Raw genomic sequence first — 16452 nt, 5'->3', positions numbered from 1 at the left:
AACCTCAAAACACAGTCTCGGTAGACCTCTGATGCTCGTACTGACCGATTGTCTGCAATCTCGACCTCTAGAGGGCAATCCAACATGCCCGAGGACTCAGGAAACTTCTTGCTAAGCGCAAGAAAGACAAATGATCGGGTAGCACCCGTGTCAAACAACACCTGAACTGGGATACCCTTCACATGGAACGATCCCATCACCACATCGGGTGCGGTGCGTGCCTCCTCGGTTGTCAACTGGAAAGCTCGAATCCTCACCACTGGAGCCTCTAGCTTGACCTTCCGGCCATTTGTAACCCGTGTCGCTGCTGGAGTTGGCGCCACCACTGGTGCTGCTGCTGCTGTCAACCTGGGGCAGTTGGCCTTTTATGTCCCCTCTTATTTGAATGGAAGCAAATCAGGTCTGACATCTGAACAGTGGGGGTAGGGACGGTACAATCCCTGCCAAAATGCCTAGTCTTGCCGCACTTATAACAGCGTAATCCTGACCCAGTGCGACAGACTCCTTCGTGTGACCTACCGCATTTCCCACAATGGTCCCGATCATGCTAGCCCTTTGGCCTAGCATCGAATCCCTTGGATTTCTTCCGAAAAACCCCAACAACCTACCCTACCTCCGCTTTCCTCTTCCTGAGGTGCTCTAAATTAATCTCTCTCTCCCTCGCTCTTGAAATCATGGAATCTAGAGTTGGGCAAGCTAAATAGCTGACATGCTCCTGAATGTCAGCACTCAACATATCATGATAGCGTGTTTTCCATATCTCCTCATCCCCTGCATACTGAGGTACAAACAAGGCCCTCTACCGAAATTTGGAGGTGATCTCTGCCACAATCTCAATAGTTTGTCTCATATCAACAAACTCTTTGGCCAGCTGTAGCAAACTCCACCCTAAACCGGGTCAAAAAATCTAACCAAGTAATACCCTCGATGCCTGTCGCTCCCAGCGAGTCACGAACTAACTCCCACCAGTCTCTAGCTCTATCCCTCAAACATCTCATGGCAAAGCAGACCTTCGACCCTTCCGGGAAGAAGCTCGTTAACTGCTCGGACTCAATGTATGCGATCCATCTCCTGGCAGCAATAGGGTCCTTCGCCCCGTGAAAATTCGGTGCATCACTCCCCCTGAAGTCCTTGAAGGACAGTGTGCGCGTACCCGACTAGATGGACGCCTAGTCACTCCTCAATGCTCAGAGGAAATCATCCATTAGCTCAATAATCCATTCCTTGATTAACCCGAAAATAACCGAGGTCACCTCCAGGATACCTCTCGTGATCTCAGATGCGATGAACATGCGTATCCAGTCATCGACCTGCTCGGGCCCTGCACCCGACCCTAATCCTGATCCTGATCTAGATTCTGAACCTCCTGCTCCATGTCGTGTGACCACCATACTGGAAATGAACACGTAAATGTCAGGATCATACATACTCTCGAAAGGCCTCATACTCTCCCAAAGTATCCTGGTTCCATCTCGGCCCTCCTTGACTTGAGTACGGATCCTCTGCTTTCAGTAGTACGGGCCCATACTACCTTCCACATCTATCCATACTTTCCTCAAGGATTGCCTCGATTCCACCAAGGCCCTTTCTACTAATACAACTTCCTATGCTAATCTCATACTAGGCTTAACCTAGGGTACTCCCCGACCTACACTCCGCCATCAGTTGCACAAGGAGTCCCCACCATCCTTCCCTAACTAGTTTGTGGATACTATTACATATCCACTTGCTAGTTAGTTAAGGCTAGCTGGGACCCCCATAAGTACAAATCAAACAGCATTCGTGCATTGAGTAACCAAGTCAAACATGACCTAATCAGTCTTTCATACTGTTGACTAATAGTCCTAGCATACAGCTCAATAAGCGCAAACAACAGGCATATAGGGAATCCACCTAGATCCTTAGCCCTAATCTAGCATCCAGTCCACAGAATCATACAATAGGCATACAAGGTATCTCCTAAGATTATTAGCCCTAATCTAGCATGCAGTTCTCATAATCATATCATATAACATAACAAGTATGGGTATCTTGGGGAAAACTTACTTAAGCTTAGCAGGTCGCACGCATCACACACCTCGTTCCTTATCAAAACTCTTTAATTTAGATTTTAGAAATACTATATCCTTGTAAAAAAAATCTTTCAATCCCTTGGTTTGAGTTCAGACACCCCCGAGGGTGTGTTTGAATCCCTCAAACCAAGGCTCTAATACCGAATTGTAACATCCTAATTTTCAAAGCCAAAAATTTTATTTTTAATTACGAGATTCATAACATAGTTTTCCAAAGATTTCCAATGGCATATAAATTTTAAAAAAAGAAAAAGCCATAACAACATGTCTGAAAACCATACCATCAAAAGTAATAAAATCAGAGTATGATCCTAGAAATCTCCATGCGGAAACCATATGTGTGTGTGATGTGTTGCTACACCGCCAACTCCTTCCCCTTAAACGAAGAGGTACCTGAAACCAAAACTGAAACTATAAGCACAAAGCTTAGTGAGTTCCCCCATCATACCCATACCAAATAGTGCATAATCATCGGTATCTTTCAACTGGTAACTGGGAACGAACCTCCCCTTCGGTATCTTTCAACCAGTAATTAGGAACTACCCTCCCCTTTGGTATCTTTCAACCGGTAATGGGGAGCTACCCTACCCTTCGGTATCTTGTAACAGTAACTGGGAACTACCCTCCCCTTCAGTATCTTTCAACCAGTAACCCAGAGCTAACCTCCCATTCGTTATATTTCAACCGGTATCCAGGGACTATTCCACCCTTGCTATTACTAATACATATCAAGCACAACAAGCATATCACGTACAATGATCATATCAAGCACATTAATCATATTGCACATCAATCCTGGATGATTATCACAAAGCCAACCATCTACACAACACCTTTGTTGGTGGGTCGGCATTGTGGTCGTAGATCCACCCCTACTAGAAGGAAACTCACCTCCAATTCGTGTAGAGTCTGTACTGTCCTCGATGTGAAAGTCCGCTCTCCTCGAATCCTCAATACCTACATGACAACCTTGCTAAGTTACCAATTTGTACTCACAAAACCTACAAGGGTCAACTTGAATCCAATTCAAAGTCAAAGTCGAAACCCGGTCAGGTCAACTCTTTGGTTGACCAGACTCGTCGAGTTGGTCTGCCAACTCGCCGAGTCCCTTCATCCACATATTACTACAAAACCGTCCCCACTCGTCGATTCTAGCAAGAGATCGACAAGTTTGCCTTCAACAACGCTTCAGTCAATCTTCAAACGACTCGGTGAGTTCTTCCTTGAACTCGTCGAGTTCATCTTCAGCTTATGAATGCGTCCAGTCTATGACTCGCCGAGTTATATGAACAACTCTTCGAGTTCATCTTTAAAGATTGGGAGATTGCCTTGGACTCACTGAGTTTGCTCGAACACTCGTCGAGTCCCATGATTCCCAGGTCCCTTATGAGCCTAAACAACTGAGGGACCTTCCACACTATCAACTAGTTCATCGACCGAAAGAACTTGGTGGTCATTACACCCCGAATCGCTGAGACCATCCTCTATCATTACTATACAATCGATTTTACACGTAAAGTTCCAAGCGTGGTTCACATGCAAGGGGTCTTTGGCTCAAAATGCCATAAAAGATGTTGTACAAAGTGCATGGGGCTCTCATGGCCATAGAGTTGGCACCTTTATGCCATGAGACCCATCCAATGACCCAGATCTTAAGTCACAACTCCATATAACCCTTCACAAATCCGAAAAATGGGTTAGAAAGCCCTAAAGATACTCAAAATCCAAGCCCTAAGGATAAATTAACACATGGAAGACCAAGACAGGGGCATTTTACCTTGAATGAGCTGGAAATGGAACAAAATCTCTAGATCTCCAAGCCCCAACTCGAACTCCCAAGCTTCCTTCCTTTTGTCAAGCTTCACAATCCACCAAAATGCACCAAAATGGCCTTAGGACACTCACATAAGGCTAGGGTTTTGAGATAATGCTTTCTGGGAGGAATAGGGACTGTGGAGGCTGAGATAAGTTGTTTAAATAGGGCAGAAACCCTCAAAATTAGGGTTTCACCCACACAACACCTACTCGCCGAGTCAGTCTCCCAACTTGTAGTGTAGGTCATTTAAACTCCCTGCGGATCACGACTCTACTCGACGAGTTGGGCCACCAACTCGTCGAGTCCAAAAGAAAAACATAAGAAATAATTGAAAGAAAGCATACCAGGGATCGGGTGTTACACTATAAACACAAAATATAGTAATGTAATAATCAGTAGAAAGAAAGAGTATGCAATATCACAATAAAGAAATCCTGGCATGAAAGAGATCCTACGAGTCTATAATTGTATATACTCAAATGATCTATATGCCCAATAATCATTAAAGAATGATATTTGTTAATAAAATATGATCATATAGGCTCATACCTTAAAGCAGGTAGATACTTAATGGTTATTTACTAAAATTTGATTACTAATAAGTATTATCAACTATTTAATTGGAAAACTATTATTTTATGGAAATAATATTTTTTTAGAGAGAAAACAACTACTAAATCATAAGTTAAGAGCTTACATGTTACGTATGTATATTTTTGGACCTATTGAAGTCCATCTATATAATGTTAGTTTATTAATTTAAATGAAAGATTCACATCATAGTAACTAGTTAGAGTAAAAGGCCATGCAAGTGTGGATTCTTTTTCTCCAAAACTATGTACCTCACATGGTATAGTGGGATTTCATCTTACACATTGTACTTCTTACAAGGATATAAGCTTTGATTCATTAGAAGCATGGTCTATGATAATGAAAGATATTTATACCCAATAATCATTATAGAATGATACTTTTTACTGATATATGATCCTATAAGGTCACACTTTATAATAAGTTACTACTAATTGATTATTTATTAGAATAATTTGATTATTAATAAATATAATAAACACTTATTTAATTGGAAAATTGTTATTTTATGAAAATAATATTTTACCAACATATAGGGAATTATTCTTTCTAGGAAATAATAAGAAAATAGAAAGATTTACTAGTTATATTCATAAGAGATGAATATATAAGTCAGGTATATTTATTTAGGCACATTTTGTAACCATGTAGTTTGCACATATAACTAGCGAGTTACAATCTTGAGTGAAAAAGACACAAACTCTCTCATCCTTGTACCAAAACCATAGGTTGCTTGATGGAGTGAGAGGTTTGTTTGTTTTGACTTTTATTACACCCATGCATTCTTACAAGACTTACTCTTGAATTTATTGAAAATTTGGACCTCACCCCATGCATGAGAGTGTATAATAATAGTAAGTGACAAAATCTTTCTATTTTTGAAATCATTTCTTCTCTTCTCTGGCTGCTAAAATCTAGAGCATAAGGATCTCTTTCACTCCTCTTTGTCTTGCAATTTGGTGCATGATTTAAATGCTTATGAGTTGCTTTTATTTAAGAATTATTTGGTATATGTCTTACGGATTAAGAACAACTTATATATAAGTGATGACCAGCATGTATTAGTGGTTTATTATTTCTTCGTGGATACCTCTAAAGAGCTTTTTCTTTGAAGTTTTCACCATATTTCATCAGCTTCCAATCTCCCATGAAAAAGAAAGACTTCAATGGATGTAATACTTTTTCTTCTATAGTTGATTTAATCTTTCCATGTTTTGCAGAATGATCATTAGTATGTTAAAACGGTTTTAAGTATATTCAAATACTAACATGCTTCTGTTGATAATCATGTATTTTTGATGCTATAATTAGATTGTTTTTGAATAAAACCCAACAATTAGTATTAGAGCCATTTTGAAAGCTTGGTTATATTATTTGACTATTTGGTATAGTCTTTGTTTTTTAAAAACCTTAATGTTTTTCCTTTTGTAAGAAAATTTCATGCATATTTTCTATGATAACTTTAAAATATTTATAATTGTTCTTGTAACACCGTAAAAATTTGAACAAATTTTCACTTTTGAAGCCATAAAATATCATTTGAAAACATAAACAAATCGTTATAACAACATTGTATCGATACAAAACCCAAGATCAAAATATATAAAAACTCCATTATGCGTGTGTACGGATAATGGCGACGCCTTCCCGCGATCGTCGCTGGCACCTGAAACACATAACACATAACACTGTAAACATAAATGCTTAGTGAGTTCCTAGAAACACCGCTCTAACACATAATAGCCACTCGAGGCTGTAACTCTGTTGACCCTTAGGTCTATGTGTCTCAGTGGGGCCCTCCAGCCCCAACTCTCTATGGGCCCTTTGGCCCTAACTCTGTGGACCAGAAAGTCCTAACTCTATAACTATGAATCATACATAACACATATCACAATAAATCATAGTACATAAATAACATGAAATTATGCTGGCATATAACTCTAAAATACTCTATCACATCGCTCTGTTACCACCTCAGGCGTCTCGGTAAATCTCTGACTCGGTAGGAATACTGCCTAGTCTTCGCCTATTTACATAAAATAAATACTCGTATAAATATAATTGTCAAGCCTAGACTCAACCTGCCTTTGGCACCCTCAGGAGGGAAAAAGGCTATTTTACCCTCCTCTCAACACAAGTACTCCATTGACCAAACCATAAAAGTCAACGGTCACACTTTGACCCTACTCGCCGAGTGCACTCTGGTGACTTGGCGAGTTCACACATGTTCATTAACACTTTGTCCCGCTTGGCTCGCCGAGTCCCTCCCTATGCTTAACAAGTCATACTAGACATGAATCGCGTGGCCACCACAACCCAACTCGTCGAGTCTCAAGAACAAATCGGCGAGTGCTACCTTGAACTCCAGACCTCCAACTCCCTTCTGACTCACTGAGTCATCCCCCAACTCAGCAAGTCTAGTTACTGAGCAATTTAAGTGAAACCCTAACCCTACTCGCCGAGTCTCAAGAACAACTCGGCGAGTTCATGCCATGCACAAACTCTACTGGCCTCCTGAGGTCAGATCTGTTTCCCTAAATCAAATATATGACCTTCCCAAGCATGATTGTAACGTAAAGCTCTAAACTTGATGCTTGTATAATAACAACAAGGCATCAAAAGGTGATTTAGTCCCAAAAAATGGCAACCTAAGTCCAATAACTCCAAACTAATCCATAAAGCTCCAAGGGTTAAGGTCTATGGACCTCTTTGAGTCTAGATCCAAGGCACAAACTCGAAGAGGGACCATTTGCTCCACATAATCACTCTCCAAAGGGGGTTAGAAAACCCTAACTCTATAGATCAACACCAAAACAGAAGGAGGTTCGAACCATTACCTCAAAATGAAGTCTCTGAATCCCTGGAACTGCAAGAATTGCACCTCCCCTCTTGCTCTTGTACCTCCATCTTGCTAAACCAAATATATAAGGATCAAATGTGTCTTCTTCTTCCTTTCAACGATTTGGCTCACTTAGGGTTCTCTCAAGGGACTGGTAGCCGCAATGAGAGGCTATAAGTGCCCTTAAGTAGGCTCCAAACCCGGGGATTTAGGGTTTCATTAAACAGCATAGACTTGCTGAGTCCACTCATGGAATCGCCGAGTCCAAAGCAAATATGGATGAACAATCGCGACTCTACTCGGCGAGTCTACGCATCAACTCGCCGAGTTCCTTCCCATAATTCAAAATAATTAAATAAAATAATATATACCTGGAAACCTGGCTGTTACAATTCTCCCCCACTAGAATCGGACTTCACCCTCGAAGTCACACTCTGGAAAAAGCTCTGGATGCTGCTCACGCATCTCACGCTCCAGATCCCAAGTCAACTCGGACCCCTTCCGATGCTGCCACTGAACCAAAACCAGTGGCACTTCCTTGTTCCTCATAACCTTGATCTTCCGATCCCTGATCGCCACCAGTCTCTCAGCATAATTCAGGCTCGCATCCACCTGAATGTCCTCCAAATGCACCACTGCCGACTCATCTGTTATACACTTCCGCAACTGCGATACGTGGAAAGTTTCATGAATCTGAACCAACTCTGTAGGTAGCTCCAAGCGGTACGCTACCCTGCCCACCCTCGCGATCACATTAAACGGCCCAATATACCAGGGTCCCAACTTTCCCCTCTTTCTAAATCGGATCACTCCTTTCCAAGGAGATACTTTCAGAAGCACCAAATCACCAACCTGAAATTTGAGCTCGGATCGTCGCCTATCAGCATAACTCTTATGGCGACTCTGAGCGGTCAACAACCTCTGCCTGACCTGTTGGATCTGCTCAGACGTCTGAAGCACTATCTCCGTGCTACCCATCACACACTGCCCCACTTCTCCCCAACAAATGGGGGTCCAACACCTCCTCCCATACAACAGCTCAAAGGGTGGCATACCAATGCTCGAATGATGGCTGTTGTTGTAGGAAAATTCCGCCAAGGGTAAGTACGTGTCCCAACTCCCACTGAAATCCAACAAACATGCCCTGAGCATATCCTCGAGTGTGTGAATTGTCTGCTCACTCTGTCCGTCAGTCTCGGGGTGGTACGCGGTACTGAAATGCAGTCTAGTACCCAATTCCTCATGGATTTTCTTCTAGAATCTAGAGGTGAAACGCACATCTCGGTCTGAGACAATCGAGATCAGCACTCCATGCCGTGCTACCACTTCCCTCACATACATCTTCGCCAACCTCTCCGCGGAAGAGCTCTCGCTAATGGCAAGGAAATGAGCGCTCTTCATCAATCGATCTACAATCACCCAAATTGCATCGACGCCCCTTGCAGTCCTTGGCAATTTGGTGATAAAATCCATGGCGATCTGTTCCCACTTCCACTCGGGAATCTCCAACGGTTGCAACTTGCCGTGAGGTCTCTGATGCTCGGCCTTAACCCTGCGACATGTTAGACACCTCTCCACGAACCATGCAACATCCCTCTTCATACAAGGCCGCAAATACTCCCTTTTTAGGTCCAAATACATCTTAGTGGCCCCAGGATGGATCGAGAACTTCGATCGATGAGCCTCTTCCATCAAAATGGTACGCGTTCCGCCCACATGCAGTACCCAAATCCGACCCTGAAACGTCATAAGTCCCCGACCATCGGTGACGAACTCTGATATTTGTCCGACAACCCGTTCTCTCTTCTAGTTTTCTGGCCTAACGGCCTCAGCCTGAGCTCCTTGAATGGTGTCCAATACCGGAGTCATCACCGTCAACCTCATACAAATGTCACGCATCGGAACACTCTCCGCCCTGCAACTCAAGGCATCGGCCACCACGTGGGATTTTCCTGGGTGGTACAGGATCTCGCAATCATAATCCTTTACCACATCCAGCCATCTCCTTTGCCACATATTCAGGTTGGGCTGATCCATCAAATACTTCAGGCTCTTGTGATCTGTGTATATGGTACACCGGACCCCATATAAATAGTGACGCTAGATCTTGAGGGCGAACAACACTACCCCCAACTCCAAATCATGGGTAGGATACCTCGCCTCATGAGGCTTCAGCTGCCTCGATGCATATGCTATCACATGACCCCTCTGCATAAGCACTGCTCCCAATCCTGATATCGACGCGTCACAATATACCACAAAATCCTCCATTCCCTCTGGAAGGGCTAACACCGGGGCTTCGCATAATCTCTGGCGAAGTGTCTCGAAGGAGGTCTGCTGCTCTGGACCCCAAGCAAAAACTACACCCTTCCTGGTCAACTTGGTGAGTGGCACGGAGATCTTGTAGAAATCCCTGATGAATCTCCGATAATAGCCTGTCAGCCCTAAGAAACTCCTGATCTCCGTGGGCGACCTCGGCACCTCCCAACCCATCACTGCCTCAATTTTGCCGGGGTCGACCAATATCCCTTTCTGGTTAACGAGATGTCCCATGAACTGGATCTCTCGTAACCAGAAATCACACTTGGAGAACTTGGCATAAAGCCTCTCCGATCTCAAAACCCCTAGGATCTCCCTCAGATGCTCCTTGTGCTACTCTCTAGATCCCGAATACACCAAAATGTCATCGATGAATACGATTACCGAGCGATCCAACATCGGTATGCACACCCTATTCATGAGGTCCATGAACACCGCTGGTGCGTTGGTGAGCCCGAAATGCATCACCACGAACTCGTAACGCTCTACATCCTCATCTCGCACCCTCACCTGATGATATCCAGATCTCAAGTCGATCTTGGAAAACCAAGAGGCTCCCTGCAACTAATCGGACAAATCGTCAATCCTCGGCAACGGGTAACGGTTCTTGACCATTAATTTGTTCAACTCCCAGTAGTCAATGCATATCCGGTATGAACCATCCTTTTTCTTGACAAAAAGGATAGGAGCTCCCCATGGTGAACTACTCGGCCGAATAAATCCCTTCCCAAGCAGCTCCTGCAGCTGTAAGGATAGCTCCTACATCTCTGGAGGCACAAGGCGATAGGGTGCCTTGGCGATAGGCGTGGCCCCTAGAACCAAATCGATACTGAACACCACCTGCCTCACAGGAGGTACTGTTGGATAAGGTGTCTAAGTCCATAACTATTTCTGGTATGTACTTGACCCGACCCGGCATGGTCCATTTGGGTTGCATGGCACCATGCAATTGGATAGACTAAATGAGAGACATAACACTTGGAGATTATTAATATATTATAAGTTCTAATATATTAATAATATTATTTGATTAGTTTGATCAAGAATTAATTTAGAATTAATTAAGTGATCAAAAGATAACTAATTAAATATATGGGTTGATTATGTAAATCATCCACATCTTGTATAATGGGCTAAAAGGCTCCATGGACTATCAAGTTGGGTTCCACCCATAGGATGCTCCATGGATGCTCCATGGGAGTTACAAACCCATGGGTCATGGAAATGAAGAGTCATGACACATTAGGGTTTAACCCTAGATGTGTCAACACTATATAAGTAACATGTTCTCCACCCAAAATCGGCTACACTAAGAAATAAGAGGGCCTGGCCGATTTTTGAGAAGTGTGTGCTCTCTCATAAGTTCTTCCAAGAGCATTTGGTGTTGTGTGAAGCATTTGAGGCATCACACGTGGGGTGCTAGGCTCAAAAGGTTTCAAGGAACACAAACAACAACAAGGTAAGTTATTCTATCTATACTTTAAGTTAAAATTGTTCCCCATGTATGCTAGATAGGAATATAACCTTGGAATTCAACTTTGCATGACAATTAGACAAACATAGATCCAAGGTTATTAGGGTTGCATGTACACTTAGGAAGTGTTAGAATGCTCAAAACCCATCAGTGGTATCAGAGCCTAGGCTTGTTTGCTCTTATTTGTGCTTAAAAGTTGAAAACATAATCGGAAATCTTGCTGTCTGCGAATGGACTCGTCGAGTCTATAGGGGGGACTCGTCGAGTTCATGAGTATCTTCAACCAACTCGGCGAGTCAGTTCATGCACTCGGCGAGTAGGGTCGACTGATTGCAGAATTTCGATTCAGTTGCTGGAAATGAATTAGAAACATTACCCTAAACTGTTTTGGTGGTGTAATGTCTTTGCTAATTCATTTACAACAACTAGTTATCAAAATTACAAAGTTTTAAATGTAATTTTTGATTGTGTTCATATTCATGTTCTTGTTCTTATGATGTTTTAGATGATCATAGGAATTATTTGTAACCTGTTTGGTAGATTAATTCTTGATCATAATGTGTTTTAATGGAGTCCATAACTTATCCTTAAGTTATGGAAAACCAAGAGTCACACTTGAGTTAAAACCATTAAAACAAATACAAGAGTTAGAAAAATGAAGAGTCTTCATTTTATTACTCTATTAAACTCATAAGTTACAAGAAATGAAAAGTTTTGAAAGTTACAAAATTTGCCCTCAAGTTTTGGAACAAGTAAAGTTAAGTTAAAACTTTAAGTTCCAACCCCTAGAATTTTAAAAGTTAAAATTCAACCCTTATACTTATATTATGGTGATTTAATAATTATATATATATGTATAAGAATAAAGTCGTCTTACCGCTAGTACGCCTCATTCACGAAGCCGGTCTATAAGGTGGGTATAAGGTTGTTGCCTATAAAATGGTGACTTAATGGGTGTATATTCTCACCCACCGCTTGCTTGACTGGTAGAGGGTCATTAGCCGAACGGGTAAGACAAGGACTTATAAATTCTCATTCAAAGTATGATGAATATAATAAAGTAACTAAATGTTTATTAAATTCCCAATCTTAGTTACTTTAGGAAAATGTGAATAAGGTGCTAATCCATGAAATTACACTTTACACTTTGTCTAAGTCGTTGGTGGAGCGTGTGTGGTTAACCGGCACACTAACTTGGACTTAACAAGGTAGGTAAAGGGTGACTTAAGGTTTATTATAGTATCGGTGGAGCGTGTGTGGTTTACCGGCACATCGATTGAGTGATAAACTTTAAGGGTACCAAGTGATTTACATGGTTACTTCACACCTCGTTTTGTGATCCTCGGCATCCCAGTCACAAAACATGGAGGGCACTCTCGAGATTGAAACATGCCTTTGAAAAGTTCATTGGATCTCAAAGAATCTAGGAATTTATAAAACCAATAAAAACTAAATATCTAATATTTCGGTTTTCGTGGTGGAAATTGGTGAATCGTCATTCACCTACCTTTCAAATATGGTATAGCTTAGATTACGGCATACCTCTTCTAAGTTATATTATATTGTGATTGGATCCTAGCCTTAATATTACATTTGGGTGTTTTATTAAGGACTCTCTTAAATCTATACTAAACTTGTTCTTCTCTTTCAGATGTCTTCAAATAATGCTTCTGGCTCGAATCCTAATGGCTCCTTTACTCTTATGAGTTTGTGTGGGAAAGTCACCTTTGATGGATCCAACTTCAATAAATGGATCAGAAACATCAGGATGATTACCCGCTACGAGGACAAATAATATGTCCTTGACAAGGAGCTTAAGGAAATTGATGAGTCCACTGCAACTCCATAGGAGATCGCTGACTTTCATACTCATGAAAGAGATGCAACCAAGGTGGCTTGCATCATGTTGGCCACAATGACAGCTGAACTACAAAAGTCTTATGAAGATTTCTACCCTTATGAAATGCACCAAGATTTGATGGAAAGATACCATCAAAGTGCACGACAAGAGAGGTACGAAGTCATCTGCTCCATGATAACAACCATGATGAAGGACGGAGAGTCCGTCACGAGCCACATGCAGAAAATGCAAAGGTATGTGGATCGTTTGCTGAAGCTCAATGTGAACTTCCCTGAGGAGCTTGCAATAGATATCATTTTGCACTCCTTACCATCGTGCTATGATCAATTCCGCATGACATATCACATGAACAAGGAAGAGGTCACCCTCAGCAAACTTCAGGGACTTCTCAAGACCGCAGAAACAGGTCTTAAGGGGAAGTCGGTTGCTATCACTCCTACTCCAGACTCAACTCCGGTCTTGGCAATCGGGCAAAGTCGAGGGAGGAAGAGAAAGAGATCTTCGAAGGGTACCAAGGATCGGACCCTTGATGGCTCTTCTTCAAGTGGAACCAAGAAAGGTTTCATTACTCCTTCTTCTGACCCAAAAGAGGCTGAATGCTTCTATTGCCATGAAAAAGCTCATTGGAAGCGGAACTGCCCAAAGTACCAGCAGGATGTGAAGGATGGGAAAGTGAAACCCAACCATGCAGGTATTTACACTATCATTTCTAATAACTCACCCCATTCAAAAACTTGGGTCCCTGATACCGGTTGCGGTATTCATATTTGTTGTGACTTGCAGGGACTAGGAAGAAGTGAGAATGTGGAGCAAGGAAGAATAAACTTAATCATGGGGAATAGGAAAGTTACACCTGTCACCAAGATTGGAGTTTATACTTTATCGCTAAGTAGTGGGTTAAATTTAGATTTGAATAAATGTTGTTATTCGCCAGAAATGGCAAGAAATATTATTTCCTTTCATGCATTGTACAAACAAGGTTTCACCTTTTCGTTTGATAATGAAGTTGGTTCGATTAATGCTTTCTTTAATAATGTACTTTATTTTAAAGCATTACCTTGTGATGGTGTGTATGAAGCTGTATCTGTTGTAGATAACTTAGGAAATAATGTTTTGTGTATTGATTTTACTAATAATAATAACATGGATAAAGCATCATTATGGCATTGTCGTCTTTGACATATAAGCAAGAAACGCATAGGCCAACTCCGAAAGGATGGAGTCTTGGAGTCGTTTGACCTAAAGTCAAATGATAGTTGCGAATCATGCTTACTTGGAAAAATGACAAAGTCACCCTTCACAGGCTCGTGTGAAAGGGGTGAAGGTTTGTTGGACCTTATACACACGGATGTGTGTGCACCATTCAAACATGCCACAAGGGATGCTAATCGTTATTATTTGACTTTTACTGATGATTACAGTAGATATGGATATGTCTACTTAATCAAGCATAAGTCAGAGACTTTCGAGAAGTTTAAGGAATTTAAACAGGAAGTCGAGAATCAATTGGGCAGGAACATTAAGATGCTTCGATCCGATCGAGGTGGTGAGTATCTTAGTTCAGAGCTCCTCGACTATCTAAGGGAATGTGGGATTGTCTCACAATTGACACCTCCCAGGACACCGCAGTTGAATGGTGTGGCTGAGAGGCGTAATCGAACCTTGTTGGACATGGTTCGTTCCATGATGAGTCGAGCTTCGCTACCAATCTCATTCTGGGGGTATGCCTTGGAGACTGCCACCCATATCCTTAATCTAGTCCCTACAAAGAAAGTTGCCAAAACTCCTCACGAGATGTGGACTGGTAAAGTACCTAAACTAGACCACATCAAGATTTTGGGTTGCGAGGCTTTCGTGAGACGCGAGACTCATGATAAGCTCGAACCCCGAAGCGAGAGGTGTATTTTCATCGGCTACCCTCAGCAATCCTTTGGTTACCTCTTCTACAGATCTAGTGATAATGTGGTCTTTGTAGCAAGAAGAGGAGTCTTTCGAGAAAGAGAGTTTATAAGCCAAGGAGACAGTGGGAGGCAAGTTGATATTGAAGAAATTCAAGAGTCAAGTGGTGAAGGAACTTCAAACTCTAGCCCTCAACTTGAGGAGGAAACTCCTGTTGAGCCAATTGACGAATCTGTACCTCTAAGGCGTTCCACGAGAGTTAGGAGTGCACCTGAGCATTACTATGGATTCCATATTACTGCAGAAGGTGAGACACTTATTAGTGATGAGACACTAGTAAGTCAAGATGACCCTAACAGCTACGAGGAAGCCATGGCAGGCCCCGAGTATGCTAAATGGAAAGAGGCTATGGATAGCGAGATACAATCCATGTACGACAATCAAGTTTGGAACTTGGTTGAGAATGTACCAGGTCGAAAGACTGTAGGGTGCAAATGGGTCTTCAAGAAGAAGACCGACATGGATGGTAAAGTACACACTTATAAGGCTAGACTGGTTGCAAAGGGCTTCTCTCAAATTCCTGGAGTGGATTATGATGAGACCTTTTCTCCGGTAGCCAAGATTAAGTCTATTCGGGTTCTGTTAGCCATAGCCGCATTTCATGACTATGAAATTTGGCAAATGGATGTAAAAACCGCTTTCCTTAATGGGAAGCTGGCTGAAGATGTTTACATGAGTCAGCCAGAGGGTTTTGTCAGCAACGAGTATCCTAATAGAGTGTGTAAGCTTGAGAAGTCCATTTATGGATTAAAGCAAGCACCTCGCAGATGGAATCTTTGCTTTGATGAAAAGGTCAAGGAATTTGGCTTTTCTAGGAGTGAAGATGAATCTTGTGTATATGTCAAGGCTAGTGGGAGTATAGTTAGCTTTTTGGTATTGTATGTGGATGACATACTACTCATAGGAAACGACATTCCAACCCTGCAGGAAGTAAAGTCCTGGCTTGGAAAGTGTTTCGCTATGAAGGACCTTGGTGAAGCTGCCTATATTTTAGGGATAAGGATCTTGAGAGATCGGAGTAAAAGACTAATTGGACTTAGTCAAAGTACCTACTTGGAGAAGGTTCTGAAGAGATTCAGAATGCAAGACTCCAAGAAAGGAGAGTTGCCCATCCAGAGTAACGCCAAACTGAGTAAGACACAAAGCCCTAGCACTGAGGCTGAGATAGCACAAATGAGTCGAGTACCTTATGCTTCGGCTGTAGGATCGATCATGTATGCTATGACGTGTACTCGACCTGATGTAGCTTTTGCCCTGAGCATGGTTAGCAGGTTTCAGGGGAACCCTGGCAAGGCACACTGGACTACGGTAAAGAATATTCTCAAGTACCTACGAAGGACTAAGGACTGGGTCCTTACCCTCGGTGGGAGTGATGACTTGAGAGTTATAGGGTATAGTGATGCTAGCTTCCAGACTGATAGGGATAACTTCCACTCTCAGTCGGGCTGGGTCTTTACCCTAAATGGAGGAGCAATTTCTTGGAAGAGTTCCACGCAAGAGACAGTGGCAGATTCTACTTGT

The sequence above is a fragment of the Lactuca saligna genome, chromosome 6, assembly GCF_052625555.1.
Source record: "Lactuca saligna cultivar CGN05327 chromosome 6, ASM5262555v1, whole genome shotgun sequence".
Taxonomy (NCBI): domain Eukaryota; kingdom Viridiplantae; phylum Streptophyta; class Magnoliopsida; order Asterales; family Asteraceae; genus Lactuca; species Lactuca saligna.
Note: the sequence above shows the minus strand (reverse complement) of the source record.